The following is a 16,893-nucleotide window of genomic DNA, read 5'->3' on the forward strand; positions in this document are numbered from 1 at the left end:
AAATGAACAAGAGAATGTAAAATTATTGCTGGTTCATTAGTCTAATACATACAATGGGCGATATGGAGCAATGAAGGATAATTGTGTCAACAGTCAATGGAAGGTATTTCCAGTCATGGCATTCAAGCAATATTATCGAAACACAAAAGTTAACTGTATACCAGGACTAATTTCCTCTTTATTACTCTGATTAGGTCGCGAAGATATGGATCTGTACAAAGTGAAGAAGCTTCTGAACGTCTTCTGAGAAAAATTACGTGAGAGAAGGTTTATTGGCGGCTCCTAATGCGAAGGCACAGCAACCGGGAACGGCGAAGCAGCCCGAAGCACTGTCCAAACGGACGCCAGCAATCAACAGCGTGAGCCGAGACGAGCCGTGCGTTGACGATGCGGCTGTGCCGCGAGGCGCGTCTTCTTCACAATCTCCCCCCGGACAAAAAGAGCCATCCTGGCGCCTTAAGAATCGGGAGGCAGAGGGTCGTGGTAGGGCTTGAGACGCGAGACGTGGACAATGTCACGTCCACGCCGGCGCAAGTCTTCAGGTGGTGACAGGGGCTCAATGAGAAAATTCACCGGGGATGTTTGCTCCAAGACTCGGTAAGGCCCTTCGAATTTTGGGACGAGTTTCGAGGAAAGCCCCGGCGTTTGGAAAGGGACCGACAACCACACAAGAACGCCTGGAGCGTAGGTCGTATTTCGATGCGTGTCGATGCGGTTTTCTTTCTGGCGCTGCTGTTGCTCTGTCGTAAAGGAGCGCGCTAGCTGGCGGCATTCTTCGGCTTGTCGGGCGACGTCGGAAACAAGTAGGCACTCAGAGGCGTCAGGACGGTATGGAAGGAGCGTGTCGATGGTATGCGTAGGCTCGCGGCCATACAGGAGGAAGAAAGGTGAAAATCCCGTAGTGGCCTGGATCGCGGTGTTGTACGCGAACGTGATGAATGGAAGGATGCGGTCCCAGTTACCATGATCAGATGCCACGTACATAGAGAGCATATCACCAAGTGTACGGTTAAATCGCTCGGTGAGCCCGTTAGTCTGTGGATGGTATGCCGTGCTTGTCCGATGAATAATATGGCATTCCGAAAGCAAACTTTCGACGACTTCGGAGAGGAAGGCGCGACCTCGATCGCTGAGGAGTTTCCGAGGTGCGCCATGTCGAAGCACGAAGCGATGTAGTACGAAAGAGGCTACATCCCGCGCTGTAGCACTTGGTAAAGCAGCAGTTTCGGCGTAGCGTGTCAAATGATCAATAGCAACTACGATCCACCGATTGCCGTCTGGTGTCATACAGTGTAAAAAAAATTTGCCTTACTTTACAGAAAATTTGCTGGTAATTTGTGACCGAACACTCTTCCGTAAATTAAGAACGGTCATTTCCGTAGAACGGACAACTGTAAAAAAAGAGACCGTAATACAAGATACGAGTGCTTCTGTATCTAGAAAACGGAAGACTCTGTATTCTGAATCTGTACTATAACCGTTAAAGTACGGTGCTTCTCGTATTCAGAAAACGGAACACACCGTATGCTGAATCTGTGCTATAACCGTTAAAAAACAGGTGCTTGCCGTATTCAGAAAACGAAAAACTCCGTATACTAAATCTGTACTATATCCGTTAAAGTACAGGTGCTTCCCGTATTTCGTCTTGCAGAGCATATCCATTCGAAGAATGTGCCATCGGGCACGAAATTGCCCAGGACGTGCGAGAGTCGACCGAATTTCATTGGTGTGCTATTTGCTGGGATCAGCCATGCCACCATCTGCGTTCGGAATGTGCATACGTGACCCACTGTTTTCAGCGGTCTTGAGCAGAAATGCAATTTGGTCAACGCTCGCACTTCCAGGGTACTTTTGTCCACGATAGTACATCTCCTTTAATGCAAATGTCATGAAGGCAGCTCATAGTCAAAGTGCAGGTCACCATTGAGAAAATTGTCTTGCCAACACACTGACATGGCTGCAGAGATAAAACACTTTGCACTTGGTGATATGAATGCACTGCATAGCATGTATACAAAAAGGTGCAACATTTCAGTCCTCAAGTTCTTAGATCACAGAAGCAACTTTATTTTCTTCAATCACTCGTCTTGCACTTCTTCCTGGTGAAAGTTGTTCTTGACTCCAAACACTTGCAAGGATAAACTTGCTGCTGTAAGGAGAAACAAATAGTATTCGTGAATATCCATCCTAAAGAAAGCGGCAAAAAAGTTTAATCACAGAACACGACAAAGCAGTAACTTCTGTGTTAGAAAAACATGTAAGTAGATCAACATTGTTGGCACAAGGGATGTTGCTGTAGCCAACATTTCGACATAGGTGCTTGTCATTAGGGTAGCAAATGTTTTCCTTGGCTGTGTTGTGGGATTGTGCATATCTCACTGGCCCCTAGCCTCATTGGGGGAGAAGTAACTGGTGCATATAATAGGTCAAGAGAAGCCAAAGTGTTAAAATAAAGGAAGGAAGGGTGTGCTTAGCAGTGGTGATTGTGATGGAGCGGGTATGAGCAATGCTGTCAGTACTTGCCAAGAGTAGGGGTGACCAAAACAGAAAACGATGTACACATGTATGCAGTCATTAATCCAGTAGAACCAATCTTCCCAGAAGACAAAATAGGTATCAAGATAAACAGTTTGCACTTTTGGAAAAAGAAAACAAAGAATTAAGGAAAATAAATTTTGTATCAAGATGCATCTGGTTAAGATCACTGCAAATGGCAAATGAAGGCACATTATGAATATATATTTTGTTGAAAGCCGATGAAGAAAATATATATTAACCAAATATTAAAAAATAGGGACATTAAAATTAAACTGGATATGACCATAAAACAGTAAAGAACAGCCTGTGGAAAAAAATTGGATGGATAATATAACCAGGTGCAAGATTGCAAAACATCGAGTGCTGTTTATATTCATGCTGCTGTTGACGGCTTCAAGTTTCTGTCTTCCTATGGAACCTTTGTCTTACTTGAACAAGGAAATGGGTCATTTTTTAAACAAGCCAGTTCAAATGCAGTTCAAAGCTTCAGCGGTGTTATAATGAAAGAAAATATTATGGTCAGTTCTCCTGCTGATCTTGAAACTTATTGTGCGCAACAAACAGGGACGAAGAATTGAAGAAACGCAATGTTAAGCGCTCGTCCTTGTGTTTCTTCTATTCTTCGTCCCTGTTTGTTGCGCACAATAAGTTTCAAGATGAATTTGTTCCAACTAGGCCGACTCGCAGTCTTGCTTCAGTTCTCCTGGGTGTGCTTTCATTCACCAGTTATTTCCACCGGTGTAAGTTCAAAATTTAATGGTCTAAATGGACCTTAGCTTCTGGCAAACCATTAGCTGGTCTTTTTTTCAACACAGATGCCTGCACATTATATGTGTTGGCAGGAGTGCTAGCGAACTACATTATACTTGTTGCCGCAACAAAAGTGAAACTTGGTAACAGTGATTGAAAAAAAAAACCAGCATTCCACAATACTGATTCAAGTCGTCTGGAAAAGTTGCTTAAGTTAACGTACACCCCCTACTCCACCAGACAGTTATTCACCACACTGACTCTCATGGTGTCAACCATGCTATTACAACACTAGGCATCAAGTGAGGAGAATTAGGGGATAAGAGGGCACAATGCTTTTTGTTAGAACATCAAATGTGCTTTACATAAATGCTACATTCCAACTAACAAAGGAGCAACCGGTTTGTGAGATAGTGACCAATGCATACGAAAGCTAATGACATTCTGTGCAGCAGAATGTTGACGATGAGGTGTTATGCACACAAGTGTACTCTTTCACACAAAATGACATCCTGCACTCAAACCTTGTGCCAATATTAGAGTTTGAAAAACACCGTAGTGGAAAGCAAAGAGTGCTAAATTTGTTGAAAATTACTAAAAATTATTCGATTATTCATTATCCTTACTGTTCGTTAAAGATTCACAGATTGTTCCCTATGGATGCTGTAAACAGGTACCCTGCTTTTATAGTGGTAGCAACAATGATCTGTGGCACAGACAAGAATAAATGCTCATGAAGTTTATGCAAGAGTATATCCTACAAATTACACCCCATTTCACATTCCAATATGGTAAAGAGGAAGACGAAAAAAAACTACTTTCTGGTGGAGGATGCATACCCCAGAATAGAAGAAACAAGTGTACCCTAACCATTGCTGCTGCCGATGCCTGTGCACTAGCAGTTACATATAATATGGCAGTTACAATTGTTTTTCCACAAGCACTGCAAGCTGCGGCCAGTTTACCAGTACACAGCTGTAATAAATTTAGGGCAAGCTAAAGCTCTCTAATGGATTTATCTCATATGACACAATTGGAATGCAATATTCTGCAAATAAGTGAAGCGCGATGTGCCATCCCATACAATGAAACACCTTTGAAGAATCTGAATCACCACCTGCACTCTTAGGCAAAGTTACACCCTTTGGAGTGCCCCTTCTGCCACACAACAATAATCGTTATTTGCCTTGATGCGTTTCCTTTCTTGAAGACGCCGCGCCCGCTACTTTGTTGTCGGGAATGCTATCATGCTGTTAACGCGCATGCCGTTCGTTAATGGAAAGCACAGGGCTCGCAGCGTTAAAGAAAGAAAATGCATAAAGGCAGATGACAATTATCGTTGTGTGGAAGAAGGGGCACTTCAAAGGGTGTAACTCTGCCTAAGAGTGTGAGCCGTGATGAGGAAAAAGAGTGTGTTCTGTGTAAAGTAGTGCACCTGTATAACCTAAAGCTTTGGAGAATGCATTTAGTATGAGCTGGGAAGGTTCCTAATTTTAATTGCACACAGTGAAAACCTCCATGCAGTTTTGCAAAATGCAAACCCCCTACCTTATTGTTGTTCAAACGTAATGACACGTAGGGCCATAACATGTACATTATGGGTTTCGTTCCCAAACAATCAAAGTGAATAGCACCACCCTAAGTGTTATGTGCCTTCTTGTTAGTGTCGAATGCTGCGATCGGCAGAGAAACGGATTTCTGGAGCAATATAAAGTATTAGGTACTGTGATCTCAGTTCTTTCACTGCTGTTTAAGCATTATCGGGTCCTAAAGTAAAGAAACGAGGAATAAATACATGCATATTTTATGCTACAACCCTCATAAGTATTTAGTAGTCTGGATTGTAAAGGATTCCAGATTTACAATGCAGGACAGATTTTATTCCACTGAAAGAATGGCATCATGCCAATGATTCTGCATTTGATGCTATATTTATTTGTATTTAGTTCAGTTGGAATGTGTGTGTATCGTCAGCGATATCGCTTGACATGTTTTATATTGACTGTTTTCTAAATTTAGGCAAATCGGTATTCGCAAATAACCTTGTATGACACCAAGAACTTGCTTAGCAGGAGTATTTCTAACATGTGCAAGATATGAGGCTCTTGAATGCATATCTCAGCCTGGGGTACACGCCGCCCCCTAATCTCATCAGCAAGTTTCTGGAACTGATCTACGAGGTTTCTTATGATGAATGTAAAGTTGCTTGAATGGGGGAAATAGGGAATTTATAACAGGTGAATTATGCAGCATAAGAATGATGTCAGCAAGAAGCAAGCATCAAGAACTATAAAATGAAGACTATAAAATGCCAGAATTATTTGGGATGATTTAAAATTCTGGCATTGGAACGAAATGTCTTTCAACCTATATATTAACTCTGATTATTCACTCTACTACCACTGCCTTCATTAGAAACATTCATAATCATTATCCTATATATGCCACATCATCCTAGCTAATATTCAAGCCTTCATAAGCTGCTTTTTTTACTGCTAATTCTCTGTGGGAAAGAGGTGTCCGTATGAAGACCATATCATACACTTATTACCCGTTTTTTGATAAATGATAAGGGAAAAACTTCACACCAAAAATGCATTGAGCTTGAGCAAGTTCTGCGTTTGATGCTGTTAATTCTTTTTTCCCTTTGCCATCATTGACCCACCTGGTTAGCTAAGTAGACAGAAAAGCTGCAGGAGAAAGGTGGGGGTGCCAAACCAGACTTGTGCCCCAGGGGACCTTTTCACGGTCACTGGAGGAACTGCCTGTGGCCTCGGCATCTTCCTTGAGGGCCACGGCCATGTCTAAGAAACCTTGTTTCCACAGGCTGCACAAAGAAAGATAATTTGCTGAGCTAAGTCTTTTTCTTAAAAGAACCCATTTAAGTTGTATTCGTGGCTTTGCACCACAAAACTGACACATGACTGGCCACTCAAGACACTTTATGTGTATTCGCAGGCTTATTCCTTGGAAAAACACTTTTATGTAGCACACAATGAGTAACAGTAACAAAAAAGTGTATCAGGAGGCTCTCATATTGCTCTACAACTTTTCATTGACACATTTCATTTAATTATTTGAGATATTTAATAACTAATTAAGAATTATGTAATTAGGCATAATGCACAATATAACAGAGTATCTCCAGGTGATGGCAAACATTACCTTCATTTTGTCTAGTTAAATCGCATTTACATATTTCTAAATCTTGGTGCATGATAGTTAAGACACCCTGTAGATCAAAAAACAATATTAAAATTTTCATAATCATCTCTTGCGTGTTATTGGTGGCTATGGCTGCTTCAAGTTATTCTTTCAGTATGGTACAAGCAGTTTTGAAGTGAAATTGTTTTGCATCGAGGGCATGTAATCTAGGCAATCAAGCAAAATGTCAAGTTGTGTTCACTATTCAGATGTTTAACTAAGAAGCTGCAGGAAAAGGAAACAAGACACAACACCTAATAAACAATGCAAAATTTGAAAATATAAACTGAACAAGAAACCAGTTTTTGAAAACACAGAAAAAAAGCCAGCAGCTTACATCGAATACACCCTTGCTATGTACTCCAAGTGAAGTTGTTACCGCAATGCTTGGGCACCATATGAACGTAACAATCAACAACTTCGAGCAGAATATTAACACCACTAAATGAACTGGCCTTTGAAGATTCTTGATATGAAATCCTCAACGACTTGTTCTGGCGTTTAATCTGTCAAGCTCAATCTGTATTCTCAAAAGCTGGCTGTCGGCCATAATTTCTCTAAACGCAACATCAGCTTAAATCTCAACATAGGGTTGACCTGTAAATAAAGTGGATAATGCATGGCAAACATCATGAAATCTCTTACATGTTAACCAGAGGGTTCACTCATGCAGCCATGAAATTGTGATGCAGACACGATATATTGAAGCTGGTTTTGTGAAGTGTTTCATGCTTCCAAGGCTTCTTCAGTTGTGAAAGCTGTCTCCGTTAGCTAAATAAGCGATGAGAATAAAAAAAGAACTTCAACATGCTCACAATATGTTGGCCATTTGCAAGTAAACAGCAGCCTTTTTGGGCACCCAGGTTGCCTGGTGCAAATCTACTATGCCACAGTACTTGCGTTACCCAGTACCAGCCACTTTAAAATGCAATGTGTTCAGAACCCTTTCCCTCTGTTTGTCTGCTTTGGAAACAGTTTAACATGTGTTCAGTAGGCGTCGAGAAAGGGGACAGAAAACACTGTGCACCACTGATTTCTAACACGTTTCGCTGGATGCAGCACACCGCACCGGATGCAGGTGAAGCCAGTGGAAATGCGATGTCATGCAGTCGCTTGTCCTGGAAGCAGGGCATATGGTGGACTAACTAGTGCGTGCGATCAGATAATATTGCTGCCGAAAAACTTTTCTTTGTGGTTTTTCACATTTTAGGAGATCTCTACATGTCTGGTAAGCACTTTTATGACAATCTGAACCCGTATACGATAGTGTTCTCTTACATCAAGTTTTTTCTGATTTACCAGTGTTTCCATTGCATGCCACTTATTTTAGCGACACTGTAGACACTACAATGGAAAAATTCTGGACACCTCGAAACACTGCTTGGGTAGTTTATGGCACATCAGGCACGCACGTTAGGGGAAGAAATGCTACACACCCGTGCAACAAAGTGCTGCCGCAAAGTTGTCAAGCACCAACTTCCGGGACAAGGCCGGCTTCAGTCGAGGGTGCTCGATGTGCTGTTCATCCCCTGTAGTAGAGATCAGTGGCGTGGACCCTTTTATACTGGCTGTCTTTTCTGGTCGGAACCTTGGCAACAGCTTCCACCATACTTTTTTTGAACCTGCAACATGTGCAGAGAAAGTCACATCACTGTGCGTTGATTGTATGGCTTTATTGTGCTACACATTCTATCAAATCATTAAAAAATACAGTTCACACATTTTTACTTCTGTATATAGACAGTCTCGTTGCTATACACGCGAAACATTACCATTCCTCTGACAGAATGCAACAATAGAAGCGTACACTGTAAAGCTACACTAAAATTTAAATTAATGTGACACCATATGAGCATACAGTATGCTTACTGTATGCTTTAGCCCTGTGTCAAGTAAAAGTTAATTGTCAATCATTTATGGTGTATTTCTACTTATTCTGGGTCATCAAACTGTACAATCAATGTTCCAAGTTTACACAATGTTGGCTTTGGATTGCCTATGTGATCCGTTTCCTACTTACGCACGTAGTAATCCGACTGTATTAAGGAAAAAGAGAATAGGAAATGCCGTGATAATCTTCTACATTTGATGAGGGCAGGAGCAATGACCAATAGCATGTGGTTGAAGCTACATAAATACTCAGTTTTCGCACAGCTTAATTATTCAGCAAGTAATAAAGAGCTATCCTGTGTACCTCTGCATGACCAATAAAATCTGACTACTTGACACTGCACTAAGGCTGCCGCTTGGTACTGTTCGGCAGTTCAGCTTTGGTTTTCTGATATACAGAACTGTTTAGGTACCAGTAGTTTACTTTGCGATAAAATGGAGCTTGGAGCACTGGTCATTTGCACATAAATAATGCGCCAGCAAATATAACACAAGGATAGGAATATGGGTCTCTTGGAAAAAGTACATACACATTATGATTATAATGTGATGTGATGCCACAATGAAACAGAAAGCAACGCATAGAAGTGGACGGCGCTTCCATGCCACCAAGGTTATTGGACAGACAGTACTTCAGAAGTGCCCGCAACACAATGTGTTGGTGGACTAGTTGGTGTGAATCCATAAATACTTTGTTAAGCGCAAAACAATGGACACAAGAAAGACGACCAGCACAAGGCGCTACACTCAACTGACATCACTTTATTGCGTCGCTCCTTTATAAATAGTAGAATCTAGAAGAACATCCGCAGTGAGCACCATGTGCAGAGACCACCAACAACCAATCACAAGAGCGTACTCATGTGACGGGATCCAAAAAACCATATTGAGCACTGCACAAGGTTAAAGAAGGCACACTAATGCACTGTGACCCCAATGACTGTATGAAGAAAGCTTCCGATAACTTTCAGGCGGTGGTATCACAGCACTTTTTCAAAATCGTAGTATCACGAAACATGGCTTTGCACTTCCATATTTTACAATGTTGAGCCAAATGGGAACCTGTGCCTGTTGGTATGGATCGCTTCGGTTCGCAATGTTTCGTGATGCTACGGTTTTGAAAAAAGAGCCGTGATACCACCGCCAGAGTTATGGGAAGTTTTCTTCATACAGTCATTGGGGTCACAGTGCATTAGTGTGCTTTCTTTAACCTTGTAAAGTGCTCAATATGGTTTTTTTTTTATTCTGTCGCATGAGTGTGCTTTTTTGATCAGATGTTGGTGGTTCCTGCACATGGTGTTCACAGCAAATGTTCTTCTAGATTCTGCTGTCTACAAAGGAGGGACGCAATAAAGTGATGTCAGTTGAGAGTAGCGCCTTGTTCTGTCGTCTTTCTTGTGTCCGTTGTTTTGTGCTAAAAAAGCAATGATGTATTTCTTGTGTGTGTTTGAAGACAGCTCCACACGCAGTAGCGTAACCAGTATTGCTGCCCAGTGGTTTAGCTCGCCGCAGTTTGAAGTGCCACAAAACATAAGGAGAGAAACCTGCATTATAGTCTTGTCGCAAACAAGAATATAACGTGAAGTGCATTCTGAGGCCAGAAACTATAAAAAAAAATTTCATGATGCACCGCTGTGCAAGGTTTTAAATCAAAGTCAAATACATTTAGTGTAAATATGACACTATGATGGTGCACAATGGTGGTAATCTGTAATAATATAAAAGGTGCCTTAATGTTACAACAAAAGCTGACATTACTTAATAATAACCCTGTAAAATTTAGCATGCAGGGGCACCGCTTGGTTAAACAATAGTGATGTATTGTCTATGTACACAAGTATTACCCACGCATTTCTGCCATTTTCTAAATGGCATAAATGAACGGGTAATACTTGTATACATAGATATTACATCTCTATTCTTTAACCAAATGGGTAAACTATGTCTGCCTGACACAAGACTAGAATTAAACGATAAATTATATATAGTCACCCTAACAGTAACACCTCATTTGAACTTCACAGTAAGTAGACGCCTGTTGATGCCAGCCTCCCCCAATGCTAAACTGTGCTGCATGCTCTACAGAGAAATTATAGTGGTATCACTCAACTCTGAAGCAATTCAGGACTGCAGCACTGTAGAAGACATCTAAAAATGTCCCATTTCATGTATAACAGCCTGAATTGCTTGCACATCTTACCAAGTGCAAATTAAAATTTCTTTTTGTTTAGCATTTTTGCCTGCTAGACCACAATCCAATGTAATCAATATATTAACATATTACCTCAAAGAACCTAATTTGGCTTATAGATTAACACCTTTGCATACTGCCACAGCTGCACTCTGTCATATGCGTTGCAATCATAAAGGAGTGCTGGTCCACCAGCACTCCAATGTCACTAACAGTGATCACCTACACAGCTAAGTAAACGGTCATGATTCAGGTGGCAAATAGCTATGAGAAAAAAAAATCCACTCACCTTGAGAGCTATAATACTGCAATAACTTGAGAGAGATGGACCCATTGCAGGCAGCAGACCTCTTCTCAGCTCCAGCACAACAGCAACTTGCCTTTCAGTAAAAGAAAAGGATTGATTAGTAATGATAAGTTAGCTTGTTTTTGCTGAGTATCAATACAATCTGACTTTCATGCATATCCACTCTCCGCTTTAGTAATACAACTGAATTATTCGTCAAATAAAAGAGTCTATGATGATACCATTCGCTTCTCTTATGTCCAAATTTTTTCGCACTGATACCCCGTTTACTGCTTGCTTAGTGGCACGAATGCTTTGACTGCCCAGACATCATTCGAAGGAACACGTCTTGCTGCACCGCAAACGGTGCAGCAAGACGTTTTTTTCTGGTCACAATTAAAACGTGCACCCAAGCAAGAAAGTAACGATCCCAGGTAGTGAGCGACTGCTATTGCCTCGAACGTTTATTTCCGTATTTTAACAGAAGTTCTAGTGTCGGATACAGTATGCTCTCAAGCCAATACAAGCGTCAATACAAGAGCTCAACTGAACGTAGTTTTATTCTACGCTTTTAACGCGAGTGAACAAAAGGTTAGAAGTACCTCACGGAAATTGCGATCGAGCCAATCGCGCTACGACTGGAATCGATCTGAAAAGATAGGTTGATCCCTTTCCCCATTCATGCGTGATTTTTGCCCTAAGACGTTGCATAGTGGTCTTTTGAAACAATATCTCTGTTCGCGACACCGGCTTACCACACATCATTTTAGCACCTACGTTATGCAAACCAAATAAGATTAAAATGGGCTTACCTCATGTGCAAGTTACGAGCGCGCGTAGACTGTTGAACACCCGTTGAGAGCAAGCAGGCTATTCGTGTCCAAGCGCATACGTGCACCCAAACACAGGACAACTTCTTCGATGCCGCAGCGAGCAGAGTTTTGTACACGAAGTGAAAGACATCCAGCGCAAATATCTCCGCGCGATGACGGAAAATGACGAGCGCACAAGCGTACACAACACAGCGACAAATTCGGAACTTTGCCAATTCGAACGTGCCGAGACCCAAGCAGCGTAGCCATCCATCGTTTCTGTTCTTCACTCCCGATGCGTCAATCTCTCTTCCTTGGGGTCTTGCTCCACCCTTGAGTACAAATCAAGAGATATTTACGGCGAATTAACAACATTTACAACACGACTCGAAAAATGCCGGCTGACTAGACATGTGCATCTCCGTCTGCCACTCCAACGGACGCGCAGCGCGCCCTGCCCCCTGGTGCCGCACTCTGAGCGCGGAGAACCGAACAGAATCGGTTTCGTTTTCGCATTTGTGCTCTAGTTACTGGAACTGCAATATAATTGCTTGACAATTAATTGAAATCTAAAAGAGGAGAACGCTTTCTCTCCCACAAGTTAGTGCGTTTTATACAAAGGGAGAGAGAATTCAAAAGGCAGAAAGGCAGGGAGGTCAACCAAAGCATTCGCTACTGGCGATAGCAAACCCCTTTGCTACAATGAAGTGCAAAGCAGTGCACTGCAATGCGTCCATAAGCTCGAGTACAGTGATAATTTGGGCGGGTTGGTGCATGTAATGAACGGGTAAATAATGAGTTGTGTCATAACATTACCCATGCATAAAGCACGTGGAACTAATGGTGTTGCATTCTAGGTCAAAAAGAAATAAAGCTTGAATCGTTACATCTCGACACTGGGCATTCTTTCTTTCCGAAATATTTTTTTTCTTCTTTTTGACAGTATACACAGTACTAGCACGGTAATAGGTCCTTCATCTTCAGTCACCTTCCAGTAGTTTACATACATGTCGGTGCATGTTCGCGTTCTTTATTCTACCGTACAAGAACGAGCGCGCTTACCGGTCTTGTTTCAAGATGAAGCGCCAAATGTTTGCGATTACATCTTACTGCAAGAATTAACACATGAACAGTGAAGATTATGCGTAATCGATTTGTCTCACTGAATGGGCAGTTATTGTCAGAGACGAGATATTTTGTAAATATCATGGGAATGAGTTCAACCAACTACATTGCAGTTCAGCAGTGCCCTTTGACACTTGGGTTAATTGCTTGCCGCATTCGAAAATTTCCTCCGACCGTTGTACTTGGATCTACAGGCCGCCAGTCCCCTTCGATACCATTTATTGCCAAATGTAAACGCAGTTACTGTCATTATACCACTCCCTGCGTTTCTGTACTGATTTAGAGTGCGCACAATTTTTGGCGTATACAGAGCACCAATGTCATTCCCAGTGCACCAGCACCTGAGTGCCGCAAGCTTGTTTACGTATGCACGTATGTCCCCGGCTCTTCATTCACTTAAACATATATGCTGCGTTATTAACTACAAAACGCTTAATTTGAGAACATTGCGAGAACACGCATATATTTGCGCATATGATCAGCGTTACTAAGCCCATATGCGCGGCAAACTGCGACCGGAATAGAAGATGCGTATATATATTTATACGATCTGTTATTGCAGCTTTTGGTAGAAGGCTAGCTGTCACATTTTGTATACGCAACTTCATAATGCGTACAGTTTGCGTGTTCAATAAAGTATTGTTAGCTGAAACTTTATGAGCACGAGCGCTCATTCAGACAATTTAAATTTTCTCACAATATACGGATGTTCACATAACAAAAATACGGAATTCTCTCTGTTTCTTCCAAAACAGTGTATAGCCGTTATATGATTACAGTGAAAATGTCCGTAAAGCTGAATACGGAGAGCACTTTCCGTATATTAACGGCAGATTTTGCCGTATTTTTGAAATATGACATACTTTCCGTATTTTTATCTGCAGTTCTCCGTATAATGACAGAAATCCCCCGTAAAATTACGGAAAATTTTTACAGTGTAGGAAGCGGGCCGTATAGGTCGATGCCGACGCGATCGAAGGGTGTCGCAGGGCACGGGAGCGGCCAGATGGGCGTAAAGGCGGCGATTTGCGGCGTTGACAGTCAAGACAGCACCGAACAAACTTGTGTACAAAATTGTACATGCCGCGCCAGTAGTAGCGGTGGCGAATTCGTTCGTATGTCTTGAAGACTCCGGCATGGCCACACTGCGGATCGTTGTGGAAAGCGGCACATATTTGAGACCTTAAGCTGCGGGGAACCACCAGAAGCCACCGACGACCGTCAGGAGTGTAATTGCGTCGGTGCAGCAGCTGGTCACGAATAGCAAAATGAACTGCTTGGCGTCGGAGGGTTCGGGATACAGGGATGGTCGACGATCCAGAAAGATAGTCGAAAAGAGAAGCGATCCACGGGTCACGACGTTGTGCGGTTGCAAAGGAGTCCATGTCGGGAGATGGCACGTAATGTGCGGAAGTTGTTGCGCAGGCCGAGTCTGGAGGTAAAGGTGAACGAGGCAAGGCGTCTGCGTCGGAGTGTGTGCGTCCACTGCGGTATACGACGCGAATGTCGTACTCCTGGATGCGTAGTGCCCAACGGGCTAGGCGGCCAGTGGGATCTTTCAAGTTGGCGAGCCAACAAAGCGCATGGTGATCTGTGACCAAGTCGAATGGGCGCCCGTACAGATATGGTCAGAACTTGCCAAGTGCCCATACTAAAGCCAAGCACTCTTTTTCGGTCACGCTGTAATTGGCCTCAGGCTTCGTCAGTGTGCGACTCGCATAGGCGACTACATATTCGGGGTAGCCCGCCTTTCGTTGGGCGAGGACGGCGCCGAGACCGACCCCGCTGGCATCTGTATGCACTTCAGTTGCAGCTGACGGGTCGAAATGGCGAAGAATAGGTGGGGAGATGAGAAGACGACGCAGCGTAGCAAAGGCGGAGTCACATGCAGGGGACCAGCAGGAGAGGGCGGCGTCACCGCGTAGAAGCTGAGTCAATGGCGCCATGATCGATGCGAAATTTCGAACAAAGCGCCGGAAATATGAGCATAGGCCCACGAAGCTTCGAAGTTCTTTGATGGTCTGAGGCTTCGGAAACTCGGCGACTGCTCGAAGTTTTGCAGGATCGGGTAGAACGCCGTGCTTGGACACAACATGGCCTAAAATGGTGAGCTCTCGCGCGGCGAAGCGGCACTTCTTGAGGTTGAGTTGAAGGCCAGCGTTCTTTAGACAGGTCAAAACTTGTCTGAGGCGGAGCAGGTGAGTAGGAAAATCAGGCGAGAAAACCACGACATCGTCGAGGTAACACAGACATATAGACCACTTGAGGCCACGCAGCGTGTTGTCCATGAGTCGTTCAAAGGTGGCAGGGGCGTTACAAAGCCCGAAAGGCATCACCTTAAATTCATATAAACCGTCAGGCGTAATGAATGCGGTTTTCTGACGGTCGGCCGCAGCCATCGGGACCTGCCAGTACCCTGAACGCAAGTCAAGGGACGAGAAGAATTCTGCTCCCTGAAGACTGTCGAGGGCGTCATCGATGCGCGGCAAAGGATAGACGTCTTTGCGCGTTACCTTATTTAACCGACGGTAGTCGACGCAAAAGCGAATAGACCCGTCCTTCTTGCGAACGAGAACGACAGGAGATGCCCAGGGACTGTGCGAAGGTTGAATAACATCACGGCGCAGCATATCTTCGACTTGGGTGGTAATGACACGACGCTCTTCGGCAGAGACGCGATATGGTCGTTGACGTAACGGCGGATGTGAACCGGTGTCAATGTAGTGCTGCACTTCCGACGTGCGGCCCAGGTGAGGTTGTGAAACGTCGAATGAACTTCTAAACTTGTGCAGGAGATCAAGAAGGTCGGCGCGTTCGGCAGGTGTGAGGGTATCGGCGATGGCAGGCGAGAACGCAACCCTGGACGTTTCCTCAAGCGCGGACATCGAAGATGGTTGGCCGGGGTCGACGTCAAAAGAGTCTCCAGGGACGTCAACCAAAGAAGAAGAGTCGAGGAGTTCCACGAAGCCAAGGCATTCACCAACGAGCAACGTAATAGGCGCACAGAGGGGATTGTAAAAGGATATATTGCTGCAGCCACCAGCCATGTCAAGCGTCGCGAAGGGTAGTGGGAGAGATTTACGGCTCATGAAGACGTCGGACGGCGTGAAGAGGACCGTTGCATCAGCGATGGCATCGCAAAAGACGGGTACGAGGGCGAAGGAGCCAGGTGGAATATCTGTGTCCTCGCGCACGGTAAGTTTAGAAGGGCGGTCGCAATCTTCGTCCAAGGGTGCGTCACAAGGGGAAAATTCAACTTCGGCGCGTGCGCTGTCGATCACGGCTTTATGACTGGATAAGAAGTCCCATCCGAGGATGACGTCATGCGAGCAGGTGGGAAGAACAATACACTTGACGATCTAAACAATGCCGTGAATAAGCAAACGTACAGTACAGGCTGTGTGTGGAGTGACGTGCTGCGCGCTTGCCGTACGAAGCGACAGTCCAGAAAGCGGCGTGGTCACCTTGCGCAGCGGCACAGTTTGGCGGCTATCACAGAAACGGCTGCGCCGGTATCCACAAGAGCGAATGCTGGAACACCTTCTACACAAATTTCAACCACGTTAGCAGGAGAGGCGCGAGGGTTTTGACAGTTCGAATGGGGCGCAGTTCTTGCCCCTTGAACTGCGACGTTCAGTTTTCCTGGTCAGGTGGTGCGGGTCGCCGACGCATTGGGGAGAGCGAGCGTCGGCGAGGGGATGGTGAGCGACGCGAAGGAAATGCTGGGATGTCAGCACCAGCATACGGTTGGGGGGAAGGAGCGGCGGATTGGCGAAATGGCTGGCTGCCGTACTGGAAGGGCCGCGAGGCGTCGCCGAACGCTTGAGGACGACGGCGGCAATATCGGGCGACGTGTCCGGGAGTGCAGCAAGAATAACAGATGGGTCGATTGTCAGGTGTCCGCCAAGGATTAGCGCGTGGTGCGGTCCAAGATGTAGCATGGGCTTCCGGTGGCAGCGGTTGGGACTGGGTCGTGAAAGACGCCGGTGGAGGCCTGCGTACTGCCTGCGCGTACGTAAGAGGCGCGGCCACAGGCAGGACTGGCTGCGCATAGGTGAGAGGCGTGGCGACAGGCGGCACTGCCCGCGTAGAGTTGA

General features: G+C 44.5%; 1 long non-coding RNA gene across 1 annotated transcript; it reads right to left on the reverse strand.

Moving 5' to 3' along the window:
- Positions 1 to 2,043: 2,043 nt before the first annotated feature.
- LOC139050068 (uncharacterized) lies at positions 2,044 to 11,192 on the reverse strand. Its single transcript, XR_011508768.1, has 4 exons — positions 10,863 to 11,192; positions 7,929 to 8,114; positions 5,954 to 6,115; positions 2,044 to 2,149 (listed from the first exon to the last, which is right to left on the reverse strand). It is a non-coding gene; the product is annotated as an uncharacterized lncRNA (long non-coding RNA).
- Positions 11,193 to 16,893: the final 5,701 nt, after the last annotated feature.

Source organism: Dermacentor albipictus, chromosome 9 (assembly GCF_038994185.2).
Source record: "Dermacentor albipictus isolate Rhodes 1998 colony chromosome 9, USDA_Dalb.pri_finalv2, whole genome shotgun sequence".
In the NCBI taxonomy this organism is placed as follows: Eukaryota; Metazoa; Arthropoda; class Arachnida; order Ixodida; family Ixodidae; genus Dermacentor; species Dermacentor albipictus.